This window comes from Micrasema longulum, unplaced genomic scaffold (genome assembly GCF_059751315.1).
Source record: "Micrasema longulum isolate JH-2025_06_02 unplaced genomic scaffold, ASM5975131v1 h1tg003471l, whole genome shotgun sequence".
Taxonomy (NCBI): domain Eukaryota; kingdom Metazoa; phylum Arthropoda; class Insecta; order Trichoptera; family Brachycentridae; genus Micrasema; species Micrasema longulum.
This window is the reverse complement of record NW_028280529.1, coordinates 5,738-22,881: the sequence shown is the minus strand read 5'-3', so window position 1 is coordinate 22,881 and position 17,144 is coordinate 5,738. Positions and strand designations below refer to the sequence as shown.

Below are 17,144 nucleotides of genomic sequence, written 5' to 3'. Positions count from 1 at the left end.
TCGAGTCAACAGTCTCGAATGGAAGCCCTAGTTACAATGTATTCTTTCCCTTTATATATTTTTACATTTACGTTTTTAGATATTTTAAAATGAAAATAAATCGACCTGCTTCTTACATCTGCATTAAATTTCTTTAAAAAATGTTACTGTGTGTAAGTTTTATTTGTCACTTGTACCACTCTTTATCTTCAATTTTTATTCTCAAAAAATATTAATATGAAGCAATATTTTATTTTTAATTCCATCATATTTTAAAATATCATATGCATGCTAACAGGTTAACTCTCATAAATCCAACTGGATTCCAGCTGATATGTCAAAACATATATTTTGGTATTGTCTATGGCACTCAGTTCGGTCTTGATTTCTGCCGGTGTGTTCGTGTCGCGGCCAGCTATTTTTTAATGTTTTAAAATATTTTAATTGATTTAATTGTTTTACGTGTTTGCTATGTGGAAAAATGTTTAGTTGATACAAATGTCTTTACGATTTTACGTGGATTTTATCTGATGAATGTGCGTTAGTGTAGTTTGTGTCAGTGAGTGTTATGGACAAGTTTTGAAATGGCCGATTCCAACTGGAAAAAACGGACAGGAATTGAAATGAATTATAGTTCCAGTCAAAGTTCTGCAGAAGATGACATGTAAGTTAAAGACAAAGTATAAGATTTTGTTTTGCGAGCCTGCAATCGGTGATTATTGTTAATTTGACATTGTTGACCGATCCCGTTACCCTGTACCTACCAAAACAAATGTTTACTTTTCGTATTTGTTTAAGAATTTTCGGTGTTCTTTCTTATTCCGAGTAATTTTATCGACCATCATTTCTCAATATCAGTTTTCAATGTAAACACGACAGTTTATCAATAACATACCGGTCGGCATGAACGCCATAAATTATTGTACCAATTTAGAAGCTTTAATTAAATCATCATTATATATTTTTTTCACATTATTTAGTTAGACTTTCATTATTATTAATTGAATGATTTTTTCAATTTGAACCGAGATCTAACTTTAAAACTATTCAGAACTAAACTGATTTAATAGTATAACATACTTTAATTTGACCTTAATTGATTTGATTACTAAATCAAAGTCCATCATTTTGAAAATAACAGCTGTATTGTATTTGTGTTAGCGTGTAAATTGATTTATTTATATAAATATGAATAAATTTAGTCTTTGTTCAAATTATTTTACTGTTGATGTTTTACTTATATGGGTATTATGTATTTGTCAGCCTCGTGGTGTAATGGTCAGCGCGTTTGTTTACCATGTAAGAGGTCTCGAGTTCGATTCCCGACATGGTTGAATTTAAATATTTTTTTAAAATGGTGTTTTTACACCGGAATATTTCTTAGTCACGGGACTGGCACCTGAAGCGTAAGACTGATTATCTTGCCTTCATGTAACAAAAAAAAGATCAACATACGCTGCGATTGGTGTACTAATGCACCATTAGGTGATGATGATTATGTATTTACATTTTATAATAATTTCATATAATTTGAATGGGGTTATACTAAAACAGGTAGAGGAATTTGTGTATTTTATTTATTTTATTTTTTATTTTTATTTTATTCAGAAAACATAGTCATACAAAATAAGTACTAAAAACAAGAATTTTTTAACATAAAAAGACCAATTAAGTTTTCATAAATTAAAAAGATATAAACATTAAATGTGACAAAAAATAACAAATAAATAAGAATTTTAAGTGAGAAAAGAATAATTGTTGACATTTGCGTTTTCCATGGAGGTAATAAATTAAAATAAATAAAAATACCGAATGTACACTCCGAGCCATCCACGCACACACTGGGAAGCATGTTTACTACGGATGGAATGACTGAGAAAGATATTGAAAGGAGGGTGAGTGCAGGGAACAGAGTGAACGGTGCACTTAAATCAACCTTGGCAAATAAATATTTGTCGCAAGAGGCAAAATTAGCAGTTCACAATGGAGTCCTGGTACCGACCTCTATGTATGGGAGTGAAAAATGGATTTGGAAAAACAGGGATGAAAGTAGGCTGAATGCCGTCGAAATGCGATCTCTCAGGCGAATGTGTGGTAAAATTATGTACGATAGATGCACAAATGTTGAGATCCGTACATTATGTAGGGCTGAGGTAAGCACTATCGACAAAATCGAAAAAGGAGCTTTGCGTTGGTTTAGACACGTAGAGCGAATGGACAGCGAACGAACGGCTAAAAATATTTACGATGCGAATGTTGATGGATGCAGAAATAGAGAAAGACCAAGACAGACATGGCATGACCAAATCCAACAAATACTTGCAGATGGACATGTTAAAAGTCGGAATAATCGGCGCGCGTGCATAAAAAGATTTATGAATGTAGAGGAAGCGAAATCTATATGCAAAGTTTGAGTGATGTGGCGTTCTATCCTCTCTGCCTACCCTTACGGGGAAACGTAGTGATGGTTTGTTCATATAATTTACATGGATTTTTTTTTGTTCTGTGTTTAAAAAAGAACGTTCGAGTATTTTCGACTCGATGGTAACTATTAGGCGACAATCCCGAAGAAAGAAATCGAGTTGAGATAAGTCGGCTTTTGTGGTGTACTGGTTAGAGCACTTTACTACCATGCCTAAGGTCTCAATATGAAATATTTTTTTGAAATCGGTGATTTTCAGCCATAAGAGTGACCATCTTACCTTCCTGTAACGGATGATCAAACTAACATTTGATTTACCAATGCGGTGCCCTATGTACCGATAGGTACTGAAAGGAGTATTTTGATGAGTATATTTTTTAATAAAATTACTCTTAATATCCCTTTTTCCTTGAAACATTTTTATTTTACAGTATATCCAGGGCGGTCTTAGACCACACAGGAGCCCTCGGGCACACAGAGGTTGGGGCCCTTTTAAGAATTAAAAAAAACATTATTTTTTGTCGTTACGTTTCGAGGCCCCCATCAGGCCGGGGGTCCTGCGCTCGAGCCCCGCGTGCCCTTACAGCAAAGATAGCCCTGATTTTATCACTGTGTACTTTAGCATGTATTATAATATGAAAACTTTACTGGTTAAATAAATTTTAATTTATTTCACGTATTGAAAAAAAAAAAAATATTTACAATGTCATATTTAATTTTAAGTTCCTTTTACTAATCTTTGTCATGAGAAATATCATTAAAAAAAATTATTTTATTATCTAAATTTGTTGCCACACACAGGGAAACATTTTTAAGAAGGGCAGTCTAGGCATTTACAGGGCTTATGACCTTTCATTAGCTGCTTTAAGTGGCCACTTTACATACTGTGTAACATTCACCATTCTTCCCATGTTTAAACATTTCAAAAGCCCGTCTGCAAACATTTGGACTCCCACACTTGAAACATTGTTGAATCAACTAACCGGTAAAAGAAGAAGTATGAAAATTGGAAAATTGTTTTCAAGCTTTGCCTAGTAGGTATTTGGTTCAGCCGGATGAATCTCACCCACATGATAAAGGTTTCAGCTCATTTACTTCTCGAAGGTCGGCAGATGGAAGAGTTGAGGAAATGTAGATGTTTAAACATGGGCAGAATGGTGAATGTAAAGTGGCCACTTAAACCAGCCAATGACAGGTCATAAGCCCTTTAAATGCCTAGACTTCCATATTCCCTTCTCAAAAATGTTTTCCCCCTCTGTTGCAACGAATTTAGATCCGATTATCTCCCAAGAGAGGAAATCCAGCCTGTCTGCAAACATTTGGACATATTTAAAGCATTGTTTTAAAGTATTTCCTATAATGAGGAAGTTCAGTGGTTTTTTTCAAATTTTTTATTTGTTAATAGACTGTTAAACTAAGTCAAAATTATTTATTTTTATTTTTTACATATCGTATTATCGGCGCTACGATTTTTTAAAGTTTTGTATTTCTGAAATAACTCCGCGTGTGACGTCAGAGGTTCATTTCCGCTTATTCTCATTCAGTTCTTCCTATTGGTCCAGAAGCGACAAGCAGACCGGAAATCTTCCATAGCTCTCAGATCATAGGTTGATTCACATGAACCAGTGACGTCATTTAAAGTAGTGCGATTTTATCAAAATATTTTGTATTCTTTTTTCTGTACATTTTCAAGAAACTTTGCCGTACAATTTAATGCTCTAATTTTTACCCCGCGTAAGAAAACATTTTTTGTATCCAATTTCCCGTAGGGCTGAAGTTCCTCATTATCTGCATTAGCGTTGCCTTTTATATTTTTCCTTTTTCATTCATAAATAATTAAGTATCACCACAACCTCAACTATGTGGTAATATTTATACGACCAGGTAATTGTATGCGTATAGACAATGTCTGCTTATAACTTGTTTTTATGTGCTAATGTGGTTAAGTTAGTTATTCCCATAAAATATTCGCTTCCATAAAAGTGGGTTAAGTACCTGCTCCATACAATCTTTACTACTTCTGTATCTGTAGGTCACTGTTTAAGGTGACTATTTTATTTTTTTAACTGGATTTTTTTTATTATAAGAAACGTTTGCGTTCTTATAATTTACCCAAATATTAAAAAAAATTCAGGCCATTTCCAACGAAATAACTCATCACCATTATTCCCTTTCCGCGCCCAATGGTGCATAGGGCACTGCATTGGTACATCAATCGTAGCATATAAAATCAATATATTGCTGCTCTTACTATAATGTGTCATTAATTTTGACTTAAATATATTGTCTTATATTTCATTTAAAGATTCTTCTCATCGTTTCTTTGAATCCCATAAAATATGTATGTGTATATTTATGTTTTTCCATTTAATTTTTTTTTTTTTACATCTGAGCATGTTTTTCATTCTTTATTTTAGTTCTTAACTTTTAATTAGTTTTACAAAAAAAAATCTTCTTTTTAAATATTATTTCCATTTGTAAATACTAACTACAAACTTTAAATAAGTTTTTTTTGCTTTAATCTTTAAACAACATCTATTTATGTTTTTTTCCGTCTCTTTTTTGTACTTTTATTGATAGCCTTACATATAATTACTATATAATATGGAAACTTCACTGGTCCATTAGAGTTAAGTCTAACTGTGTAAAATATAAAACTATGTAACCGTACTGTATGTTTCCTGAATAAAAGAAAATTAAAATAAAATGAAATGAAATATATTGATCATTTTTGTTAAAAGGACCTAAACTATATAACCTGATTCCGTGTGTTTAGAAATCTGATAAACGAACAGTATTGAAAAGAAAAAAAACAATTTGGTTGACAGACATTGGAAGTAAGGAATCTGAAAATTTATTGAGGATAGTAATCTAAATAATTTGCATTTGAATCATTTATAAATCTGTTAGATTTAAAATGTAAATATATATTATTATTTTTTTTTATATACTAACGTAAACTTTATATATTTTTTTCTTTTGGGCCATAACTGTTTTTCTATTTCTTCAACATTATTTTTATTTTTGGGAAACATATTTGATTACCATATTTGCCGCAAAAAATCGGTTTCTTAGAACAGGCATTAGCCCATATTGGAACCGATTGCAACACTAGGCATACTAATATTTCTGGTTTGCCGACCCTTCATATACTGAGCCTACTCCTAGTACAAGCAAAAGTGTTGTGTGTTTTTTGTGCCATTTTGTAATATATAAAATGTATGTATAAAAAATATATTTTTTTAAAAAGATCAATCCTACAGTTCAGGTGCCAGTCCAGAGACTATGAAATATTATATTGTAAAAACACCCTTTTAAATAAATATCTTATGTTAACCATGTCGGGAATCGAACCCGAGACCTCTTCCATGGTAGGCAAACGTGCTGACCACTGCACTACGAGGCCGACAAATAAAAATAAATCACTATTAGTAAATGATAATCAATTTGGGGTAGAGAAGAGTTCGAACCTAGAACCTCTGATACGTGAGTTTGCGACCTAAGCCTCGGGACCACAACCGGTTTATTTTATGCTTTGGCATAGTTGAAATGTTTCTATATTCAGTCGGAAGAAGAATACAGTTCTGTGTTCTGTGTGTGAAATGTGACGTGTTATCGACTCAATGGCTGCTCTCAAGTAAAATTTATGAAAAAAAAATCAAGTGGCGAGGAGTTCACTTCGTAGAGTATCAGTTGGCACGTTCACATGCCATGTTTGAGGTCATGGGTTCGATTCCTGGCAGGGTGGTCGTGAAATATTGTTTTTTAAGGTGGCACACACAAGTGCAATCTAAATATCAATGCAGTACCCAATGCACCACTAGGATATAAATTATGGTTTAAAATTTTTTTTAAAATATATATCAAATAAAAAAACAAATGGTCGCTTACTTCTGCAGGGGAGAAGCGAGTGGGGCGTGGCCGTGCGGTTGACGGTGTATCAGACTCCCCTCTCGTTTTTCCCCTGCAGAAGTAAGCAACCATTTTTTTTTTCTATATTTTATTTTTTAAGATTTTAGTCGTTCTAATTAATTTTTTAAATGTGCCATTATGTCTTCTTGCTCATACTGATCATCGTGGTTTCGGATGTGTCAGGGTTTAAAGAACACCGTGTATATTTCAAAATATAGGTAGTCATTAAAAATGTGAGTCTGTAAAAAAGTTATGTCTTTATTATGTTATGTAATGTTGTAACCGCAACCCACTGCAACTGCTAATTCCCTGTAATGACGCATCTAATGGATACTTATCATAAATTAATGTAATTATAAAAATGACTTATTTAATTTATTAAAATGCTCCGAGTCTTCTGGATAATATTCTGTAATGGCTGTATTACCAACATGGATCAGAATACTGAACGAAAATATTTTATTTTATTTATTGCGGATATCAGTAATGACTTGGATTTTAAATATAATAAACAGAGAATAAGCTAAATTTGTTGCAACACGGAGGGAAAAAATATTGAGAAGGGAACATATTAAGTGGCCACTTAACACACTGTATAACATTCACCATTCTGCCTTTGTTTAAACATCTACATTTCCTCAGCTCTTCCATCTCTTGACTGTTGTGAAGTAAAAGTTCTGAAACCTTTACCCCCCTCAAGATCTTGCGATTTTTTTTCACCTTCTGGCCCGAAAATGTTTACGAATTCGTGCACCTATTACAGTACACGATATTTTAAAATTCTCGCCAATTTTCGGATCCGTATTATACAGCTTTAAGTAGGTACATTATAAGTGTGAAAACTTTAACAGCACTGCTCTGACTAGTACCCTTATCTCGCGACAGAGACGACGCTCTACAATGTCAAGTTAGCCGAAATGGCCGACAGTCTCTTTCTAAGTGCCGACGTACGATATACAGGGTGTTCTTTAAACCCTGTCACATCCGAAACCACAATGATCAGTGTGGGCAAGAAGACATATTAGCATATTTAAAAAAATATTTAGGACAAATCTTTTAAAAATAAAATATTAAAAAAAACAAATGGTTGCTTACTTCAGCAGGGGAGAAGTGAGGGGAGAGCGGCGCAGTATCAGACTCCCCCTTCCCCCTCCTCGTTTCTGCCCTGCAGAAGTAAGAAACCATTTACTTTTTTTTAATATTTTATTTTTTTAAATTTTATCCGTTCCAAAAAAATATTTTAATGTGCCAATATGTCTTCTTGCTCATACTGATCATCGTGGTTTCGGATGTGACAGGGTTTAATGAACACCCTGTATAATGCCGGGTACTGTATATTATTTTAATACTTTCGCATGTTTTAAATGCCTCCTGTCGGTGCCGCGTGTGTGTGTTGTTTTGTTAAAATAAATATGAATAAAATACTATAGACACTTTGTGGTTATGCGGTTTGGTTTTGGTTTACTACATCATAATTATGGAGGTCGTTATCTCGACCGCAGAGTTTGTCATTTATTTATTTATTTATCACCCATATTTGTGATAAATGTCCACCTCATCGTGAGATGGTTATTGGATGGCTACCAATGGCTACTATGCATAAGTCGTATAGGGTTCTATTCCCGGCAAGTTGATGTGAAAGCTTTTATATTGATTACTGTATTGATTTGCCATTTTTATTGCTTAGCTAAGATATGAAATTGCCTTTTTTTTTAATGTCTAATTTTAACGTGGCTAACTTTCGTTTGCGTAAACCTAACCTTACCTAACTTTCGTTTGCGTGGGGATTCCAAATTAAAATATTTTTTTGCTTTAAAGCCGTGTTTTTTTTTCTCTCAAAATCGGTGAGTCATTTGTTTTTTCGACGTTTGCTCGTATATGAAAAAATCCGGTACGGCTTTTTTATGATTTACTCTAAAATTTCAATTTTTCGGGACCATTTTCAACGAGTTGTAAATAAATCACTCATAGAATTATATTACTCCAGAAACTGCGTACGCACATCAAACTGAAGCCGAATAAACTACTCGCAAATTAGTAGTTTTACGTTTTGTCCACTAGTTACGTCGCTAAGAACACTACTGCCCATTTAAATTCAAGTATGCTGTGTTGTGTCGTTTTTAAGTGTCGAAATACTGCTGGGATTAAAAGGGAATAGGGTGGGATCACATTTCATGTGTGAGTTGCAAATTCATAAATAATATTATTTAAGAATTCGATTATTTTCCGTCCGTCAGATTGTTAAACAAAACAAGGTGGACATTTTGTTAGTATTGCCAGGTAGTCGATTTTTTTTGCAAGCAGGTATTTTGATTTCAATTCTAAACGTCGCGCCTGGTCGAAGAACGACTAAATACGCGTTGGGCATGAGTTCAGTGTCATCATTTTTGAGGGCTCGGGACATGTCTATGTGTATTAATATGCCAATCCGTACGATAGTATTGATTCTACAAGGCATTCATGTAGAAATAAAAATTATCGTTTATTCCTAAACAGAGTGCGTATTTTTTTTTGCATCACAACAGGCCAGGAGGCCTAATTACAGTGGTGAATTACATCGCAGAACACCCAGGCTTGAGAAAAATCACATTTATTTTTTGTGTTCTCACCGGGAATCGAACCCGGAACCTTCCGTCTGTGAGTCAAGCGTCTTGACCACTACACCACGGAGGCCGCCTTTATGCTACTAATGTAAATTTGTCGGCCTCGTGGTGTAATGGTCAACGCGTTTGCCTACCAAACAAGAGGTCTCGGGTTCCATTCCCAACATGGGTGCCTTTAAAACACCCTTTTAAACTTTATTTAAAAGGGTGTTTACACACCAGAATATTTTATAGTCCCTAGGGCCCCGATTACAACGGAAAGTTATTATTTATCTACAAAGTAAAATTGAGTTTTCTGTATGAAAAGCAGAATATGCCTACAATTTTTTTCTTTTAAACATTTTCAATAATAGGTTACCGACGAAGATATAAATATACTCATGTTCGTGCACAATTATCGGTTTTTCTTTATAGACAGTCGAATATAACTTCCTATTGTATGCGATCAAGATACGCTGCGATTGGTGTACCGATGCAGTGCCCTATGCACCATATGGTGCGGAAAGGGAATGATGATGACGATGCATGTAAATTTTCGTCAGTAATGTTTCAATGAGTGTATTATTATTGAATATTATTGAGTACGTCGGAGCAGATTTGCATGTATTAAGTATTCACAAGTAAAATCCATCATAATTATTGTAATTACATGTTTTTATGTAAGAGATACCTTCGAGACGTACCACGGAATAATAAATAAAAGGGGGATATATAATTTATTTATTTATTTTACAATTGTTCTCGGCAGTACCTGCTTTATAAACAAATTACTATTACGCAATAATACACGTGAACATGAAACCATAATTATTACAATAAGTTTACTATGCAGACTTCGCTCTGTGAAACTGGCGACGCGGGGTCGATTCCCGCCAGTTGGAAGAAAAAATCCTAGCTCGATTAGAATGACAGTTGTCAGCAAAAGTGACGACATAATTTTGTAGTGATGTCTAAGGAGTGATTTATATTGACACACGAAAAATCATTCGTATCTGGCATGTTTATTTTTTTTTAGTACAATGCTTGACATATAAATCAACATAAATATATAAAATCCGCTTTAAAACTAAAATAAACCTAATTATTAACGACGTTCTTACAAGGTTACATCATTTTGCAAAAACGTTAGAGATGGGACAAATTGATCAATGTAAATTGATCGAATAAAAAAATAACTCATTTGATGTTGTTCATAAAAAAAGTATAAATGTCTTATTTTTTGGTGAATAATTGTCTTAATTGTTTTTATATCAATTTTCGGAAGCAGAGTTTCATGTTTGCATGAAAAAACTGATAAAATCGATTTGATCGGTACATGATCAGTAATCAGTAATTTCCCATCACTATTGACATTAGTTTGGCAGCTGTCATTTTAATCCAGCAAAATTTTAAGGACTATAGTCTGGGTGTTGTGGTGTATTTTTCATAACTTCCTTCCATATCCTCTCCTTCCCGCATGTTGACAAACCTCTAAATATAATTTTAACGAGTTATTCCTTTTTAAATACTCATATATTGCGTCTCGATACATATAAGTTGTGTCCGTTTTTTTCCTTTCAAATAAGCAACAAAATTAAAACAAAATGGTAAAGGTTATACGTCATTTGAAGGAAAAATTTATACTCTACAATCTACAAGATATTGTGTTTGCTTTTACATTACATATATTATTTTATTTGATTACAAGTCTTCAAAATGCAAAGTCCAGTAGACGAAAGTGAGCATTTATTTTCGACACCTCCTGTTCGCGTTCAATCGAGGGAATAAAGGAAAAAAACATGGTTTCGAAATTAAATTAACTTGATTTTTTTTCCGGTATAATTTAAAATTGGGTCTTTTTACGTTTTTTTATTATTTTTATTTATACGCAAACAATTACATTGGTAACGATATTTTGTTTTTGTGCGACGTCGGATAAATTTTCTACAATTATTTTTAATTACCTGAAAACGAGACGTTTCGCGCACTATGGGACAAACGGCACCGATTACGTTACCGCGCCATACTTGTACACAACGTTTGTTAGGAAGCGCACTCGGCGGGCATGACGGGTGACGTCAAAGTGACGTGACGCCAACTGCGAGCCGTTTGTACGTGCTTCTTTTTAAACCAATAAATTATGAATGAAAACTTGTTTTTTAAACATTGATAGTTATATCATTATAATCGTAAATATCCATTTTAAATATTTAATATCTTTTCAATGTTATTCCCAATTTATGAAAATACCCCATTGTTTTGTTCGTTACGTTGTTCATTTAATATTAAGTTTAATTTATTGCGAAATACACAATCTCACCACAGTTTACTGAAATCATTTTGACCATGACAAACTAACTTTGTCCTGCGCATTTGGTGGCAAATTGTAGGAATCCAATTATATACGACTACTCACAACGATGAAATATTATTATCTGTGTCTAGTATACGAGATTTGGGTATTATACTAGACACTAAGCTTTCTTTTACAATTCATATTGAACATGTGATCAATAAATCCTTAAAACTCCTTGGATTTATTAACAGAAGCACAACTGACTTAAAAAATATCAATACTCTTAAAACTCTCTACTGTTGCCTAGTTCGCCCGCACCTGGAGTATTCCTCTGTTATCTGGTCTCCATATTATGATGTTCACATCAAAAATATAGAATCAGTTCAACATCGATTTTTGAGAAAGATAGGCTGGAGGTTGAACTTATCCAGAGACCAATATACGTATAATGAGTTAGAATCTAGCTTAAATATATCTTCTCTTCAAGACCGTCAAAATAAATCCGACCTTCTAGTCCTGTTTAAACTCAACTCACGTTTGATACGCCTGAACTACTGAGCTCGATAAAATTAAATATCCCAACCTGAAACCTCAGACAAAACTTACTCGTTCATACTGATAACTATAAACTAACTATGGTTTTCATGCCCAGAATTCTTAGGTCTGCCAACAAACATACTAGTCTTGATTTCTTTGATAACAAGTTGTCTTCTTTCATAAAATCACTGAATCAAATTCAATTATAAACACCTCTCTCCCACTTCCATTCCCACCTAGTCTACTTTATACCATTGTGTCTTTCTAATTTCCTTTATAATAATTTTACATGCATAAATATGTCCTTAAAAATGCCCCTTGGGGGTATATATAAATAAATTGAACTATAGACTACAGCCTTATACCAGGTCGTATTTTATGATGAATCGCGAGTTTTATATAAAAGCTTATCATTTGATTTCGTTGGGTCGTATTTTTCCCAATACTATGGACATGGCAAGAGCAGATTGCGTTATAATTAGCCATACTGCGTGCTAAAGAAACCTGCAAAGTATTCTCCACAGCCATAATAATATTATGAAGCCCGGTGGCTCGTGTTTTCGTATCAAAACCTAATAATAGCCTAGTACTCGTATAGCTTAGGTCGATAGAACGAGTAAACGAACGTTTTTAAAAGCATCCGATCTCAAATTACATATAATATCAATTAATATATTTTATTTCAATAATAAAAATATTTTATTTTAATGTTAAATATTTATTACTGCAATTTACATTAAATTATTTATGCAATAGGTTAATTCAGTAGTAAAAGTATATAAACATGTTTTTTGTTTTTCTGGTGAGTCATCTAAACTCCCTAACTAGGGATAGCTTCCCCGTTCTAAGGCAGTAAATAATGTAATTTTTAAAGTTATTTTTTGTCATAAATATCACTTACTTAAATAAAACATTTTTATCCACAAGTTTTTCAAACTTAAAGTTAAGACATAATACATATACAATAGAAAAAATAAAATTATCGAAAGTAAATATGATAAAAATATTATTTTTTTATTAGTAAACCCTTATTTAACATGAAAAACAATACATGAAGAAATAAAAAATAGAAAAATTCAGGTTATACTTGCCAAAAAAAAGTCAGGCTCTTGTGTTTGGCAAGCTTTCAAAATAATATAAAATAGAAACAAAAATACATAACAAATAAAAGTAATGAATAAAAAAACAATTCAAAGTTGATTTTTTAAAATTATTTTTATTATGTGCAGTGCAATTTTCTACTTGCAAAGTTTGGTCATAGGAAATGGGAAAATTAGAAATTATGATTTTAATCTGATAATGATATTAATGTTTTTATTCTTACATTTATTCTAGGAAATCATTATGCCTTTTGGAAAAGATCGTGTTTTTATTAAGCTGGCATTTCCCACTATTTATTTATTTATTTTAATCTTCAAGTACAAAGAATCAGTACTTTGGCGGACTTGCTGCTAAAAGCAATATCTTCCAGCCATCCAAAAAACCGACTGGTCGAAAGAAGAGTTGGTCAAAAATTTTGCTAAAAACAAACATGAAAATGGTGGAAAAGGAATGTGGTATCGGGTGAGTTTGAAAGGAAAGAGGAAGAGAAACTAGGAAAAAAAAGAAATAAAAAAAAATTATGAAGGGAGTTGGTTTTGAAAATTAAAAATAATAATAAAATATTCGTATTACAATATTTTACAGTATTATTTCTAACGATTGAAGAGATGAGTATAAAGTTTTGTGTCAAAAATAAAAAGCAGAGATACATATCTGGGGTTAAAGTTTTGAAGTTCAGTTCAATTATTGATAATACAACACATTTATTCACCGTCGAAGTCGGTTTTCTGCTATTTTTTTATGGTGTAGTTGGCTTGTTCATAAAATATTCATGTATGCAAAAAGGATATTTTATAAAGTTTGCGACATAAAATATTCATTTACTCCTGTCTTTCATTATTTCGATGGCTCAGTTTCATAGAGAAATAACTCCAAAAATTTTATGTTTTGAGTCATACTATTCATTATGTTTTAAAAACACCCCTTTTCAATTCTACAAAGGTATAACTCTTAAAAAATATTGTTTTTCTCCTGTAAGACAAATGTTTTTATATAGATATAAATTAACTTAACAATCTCTCAGCTCCATAACTAATTTTAAAAAACGTGATAATTTGCATAACAACTTTAATCCTGAAACTAGTAACCATTGTGTATATATTTCACATAAATATTTACTTCACTTGAGGTGATACAAATAATTATTTGTTACAAATCAATTATTTAGATTAGCTTTAAATTTGTATTGTTTTTTCAACACTATTCCCGACTTGTGAAAATACCGTGTTATTAGATATTATTTTATAAGATTTCCATATTTAAATCATCTCTACACATTCATCATCATCATTCCCTTTCCGCACCGAATGGTGCATTGGGCACAGCATTGGTACTCCAATCGCAACGTATCTAGATCATTATTGTTACATGAAGGTAAGATGCTCAGTCTTCCGCTTCAGGTACCAGTCCAAGACTATGAAATATTCTAGTTTGAAAAGACTCTTAAATAAATATTTCATATCAACCATGTCGGAAGTCGAACCCGAGACCTCTTGCATGGTAGGCAAACGCGCTGACCATAACACCACAAGGCCGACAATGAATTGGTTAAACTGTATTATAGTTTTCTGTTTTTCTCTTTACTTCGTAAATTTTTAAATTTATATTCTCATGTATATTCGAAATTAAATAACTTAAATTACTTAATAACTTTACTGTAACAGTGTAAGTGACTTTCCAAGCACAAGAGCTAGTCTCTTTTTTGGAAAGTTACACTATTAATGATTAATTAAATATATAAAACTATAGATTGTTGTAGAAAAAAAAAATGTATCGTTTTATGTACTACATTAATCAATAAAATATAATTTACTGGAAAATGTATACAGACCTTTCTTACAATTATTTTTATATTCTGTATTTCATTCTGCATTTCATTCAAAATTTGTTGTTATTTTCCTTAATAAATCAAATAAAATATTCCAATATTTGAGTTTGTCCAAATGTTTGTAGACAAAATACTGGGTTTCACCCCCTCGGGAGTCATTAAGATTAACAAATTACAACAGGAATGGAGAACATTTTAAGAAAGGAAATATAGAAGTTTAGGCATTTATTAAACCACTGGCCACTTAAACCAGCCAATGACAGGTCATAAGCCCTGTAAATGCTAGAAGTTTGGAAGAAACTACCATTTGGCAATGAGCCCGACAATGTATCGAAAGTAAATTAATTAAAATATAAATTCGATTGATTGCTATTAGTTGGTATATTTTTTTTTGTAGCAATGAAGAGTTACAGTATTATATCTACATCCAAGATTGCTATGCACGTAATACTCCCATGTTATTTACTTGCCAGGGCCCCGGTTACAACGGCAAGTTAACAGAGTTATCTTCGACTGTCTATAAAGAAAAACCGATATTGTTGTACCAAAATGAGTACATTTGCATGAACATTTAAAGTATCTTTATCGGTAACCTATAATCGAACATGTTTTGAAGAAAAAATTGTATGCATATTCTGCTTTACATACAGAAAACTTAATTTTACTTTGTAGATAAAATTGAAGATAAATGTTAACTTCCCATTGTAATCGGGGCCCTGGATATATTTAACCGAAAAACAGAGCAATTTGAAATAAAAGTTATGTTCTCTTGCTCAGAATTCAGCTCAACAACTGTTTGCATTAAAAATACACTCAACTTTATTACTGTAGTGATACTGCTGTAAATATGCCATTTTCACAGACCGAAATAAATAAAATTATTTTTTATAAGATGTTTGTTGGAAATATTTTTTTTATTATTTTCAAAGGCCTTAGAGGTTTTATATGCAAATAAATGTAAAAAAGATTTTCAAAAAGTAAAATAGCGAGTTTTTTTTTTTATATATTCCCCTTTCTATAAAAGTGGTGTTTTTGAAAAAATATATTAAGAATCTAATCATATGTTATTTTTCTCATTCCCCGGGTTTTATGCGCTGTAATTTACTGTGGTACATCTGATTCTATAGCACAATGATGTCTTAGTTTGTAAATTTACTAATGCTTTATTTTTAAATTAATAATTTTGTATTTATACAGAGTGTTCTTTAAACCCTGTCACATCCGAAACCACGATGATCAGTACGAGCAAGAAGACATATTGGCACATTGAAATACATTTTTAGAACAAATAAACTTTTAAAAAAATATATTAAAAAAAACAAATGGTTGTTAACTTCTGCAGGGGAGAAATGAGGAGGAGGGAAGGGGGAGTCTGACACACTGTTAATCGCGTGGCTGCGTCCCTCTCGCTTCTTCCCTTCAAAAGTAAGCAACCATTTGTTCTTTTTGATTAAATTAAATTTTCTTCGTTCTAAATATTTTTTTAATATGCCAATATGTCTTTTTGCCCATACTGATCATCGTGGTTTCGGATGTGACAGGGTTTGAAAAACACCCTGTATATACATATGATTTGTACAAATGCTATGCCCGGGCAGATTAAGAATACTGTTCTGTAAGTGAAATAGAACTCCTCAGTAAGAAAATCGAGTGCAGTTAAGTCTGTCTCGGAGTGGAGTGGTTGGCGCGTTCGCCTACCATGATTGAGGTCCCGGTAATAATTCCTGGGAAAGTCGACATAAAAAATATTAATTAAAAAGGTGGCTCTACACTGCAATATTTCATGTTCCTGGACTTGGCGCCTGATGTGTAAGGCCTCTCACCTTATCTTGATGTAACAGATGATCGATATATGCTGTATTTAATGGACTAATGCAGTGCCTATCGGGTGCAGACTGATGAGGATGTGAAAACGCCCTTTGGGTATATAAATATTAACTACGAGATCAAATGAGGTAGATTACTGATGGTAAATGTTATTTTCAGAGATGGAGAGGCTGTGGAGCGGCGCTGGAAGGCTCTGGAGAGCATATCTGCGGAGTATGATCACCTCAGTAGCACACCGCCCAGAACCAGGATTAGAAACAAAGAAAAGTACAAGTTAGCAACTCAATATAAACTTTAAAAATACAATTTAATGTGACCCAATATTTGCGAGAAAAGTACAAGTTAGTTCAACTCAATATAAACTTTAAAAATACAATTTAATGTGACCCAATATTTGCGAGAAAAGTACAAGTTAGTTCAACTCAATATAAACTTTAAAAATACAATTTAATGTGACCCAATATTTGCGAGAAAAGTACAAGTTAGTTCAACTCAATATAAACTTTAAAAATACAATTTAATGTGACCCAATATTTGCGAGAAAAGTACAAGTTAGTTCAACTCAATATAAACTTTAAAAATACAATTTAATGTGACCCAATATTTGCGAGAAAAGTACAAGTTAGTTCAACTCAATATAAACTTTAAAAATACAATTTA

At 32.5% G+C, this 17,144-nt stretch overlaps 1 long non-coding RNA gene across 1 annotated transcript; it reads left to right on the top strand.

Annotated features, from left to right (window-relative positions):
* The first annotated feature begins 342 nt into the window (after positions 1-342).
* Positions 343-16,782, top strand: LOC148270749 (uncharacterized). The gene is made up of 2 exons (XR_015825292.1): positions 343-643; positions 16,644-16,782. It is a non-coding gene; the product is annotated as an uncharacterized LOC148270749 (long non-coding RNA).
* The last annotated feature ends 362 nt before the right edge of the window (positions 16,783-17,144 follow it).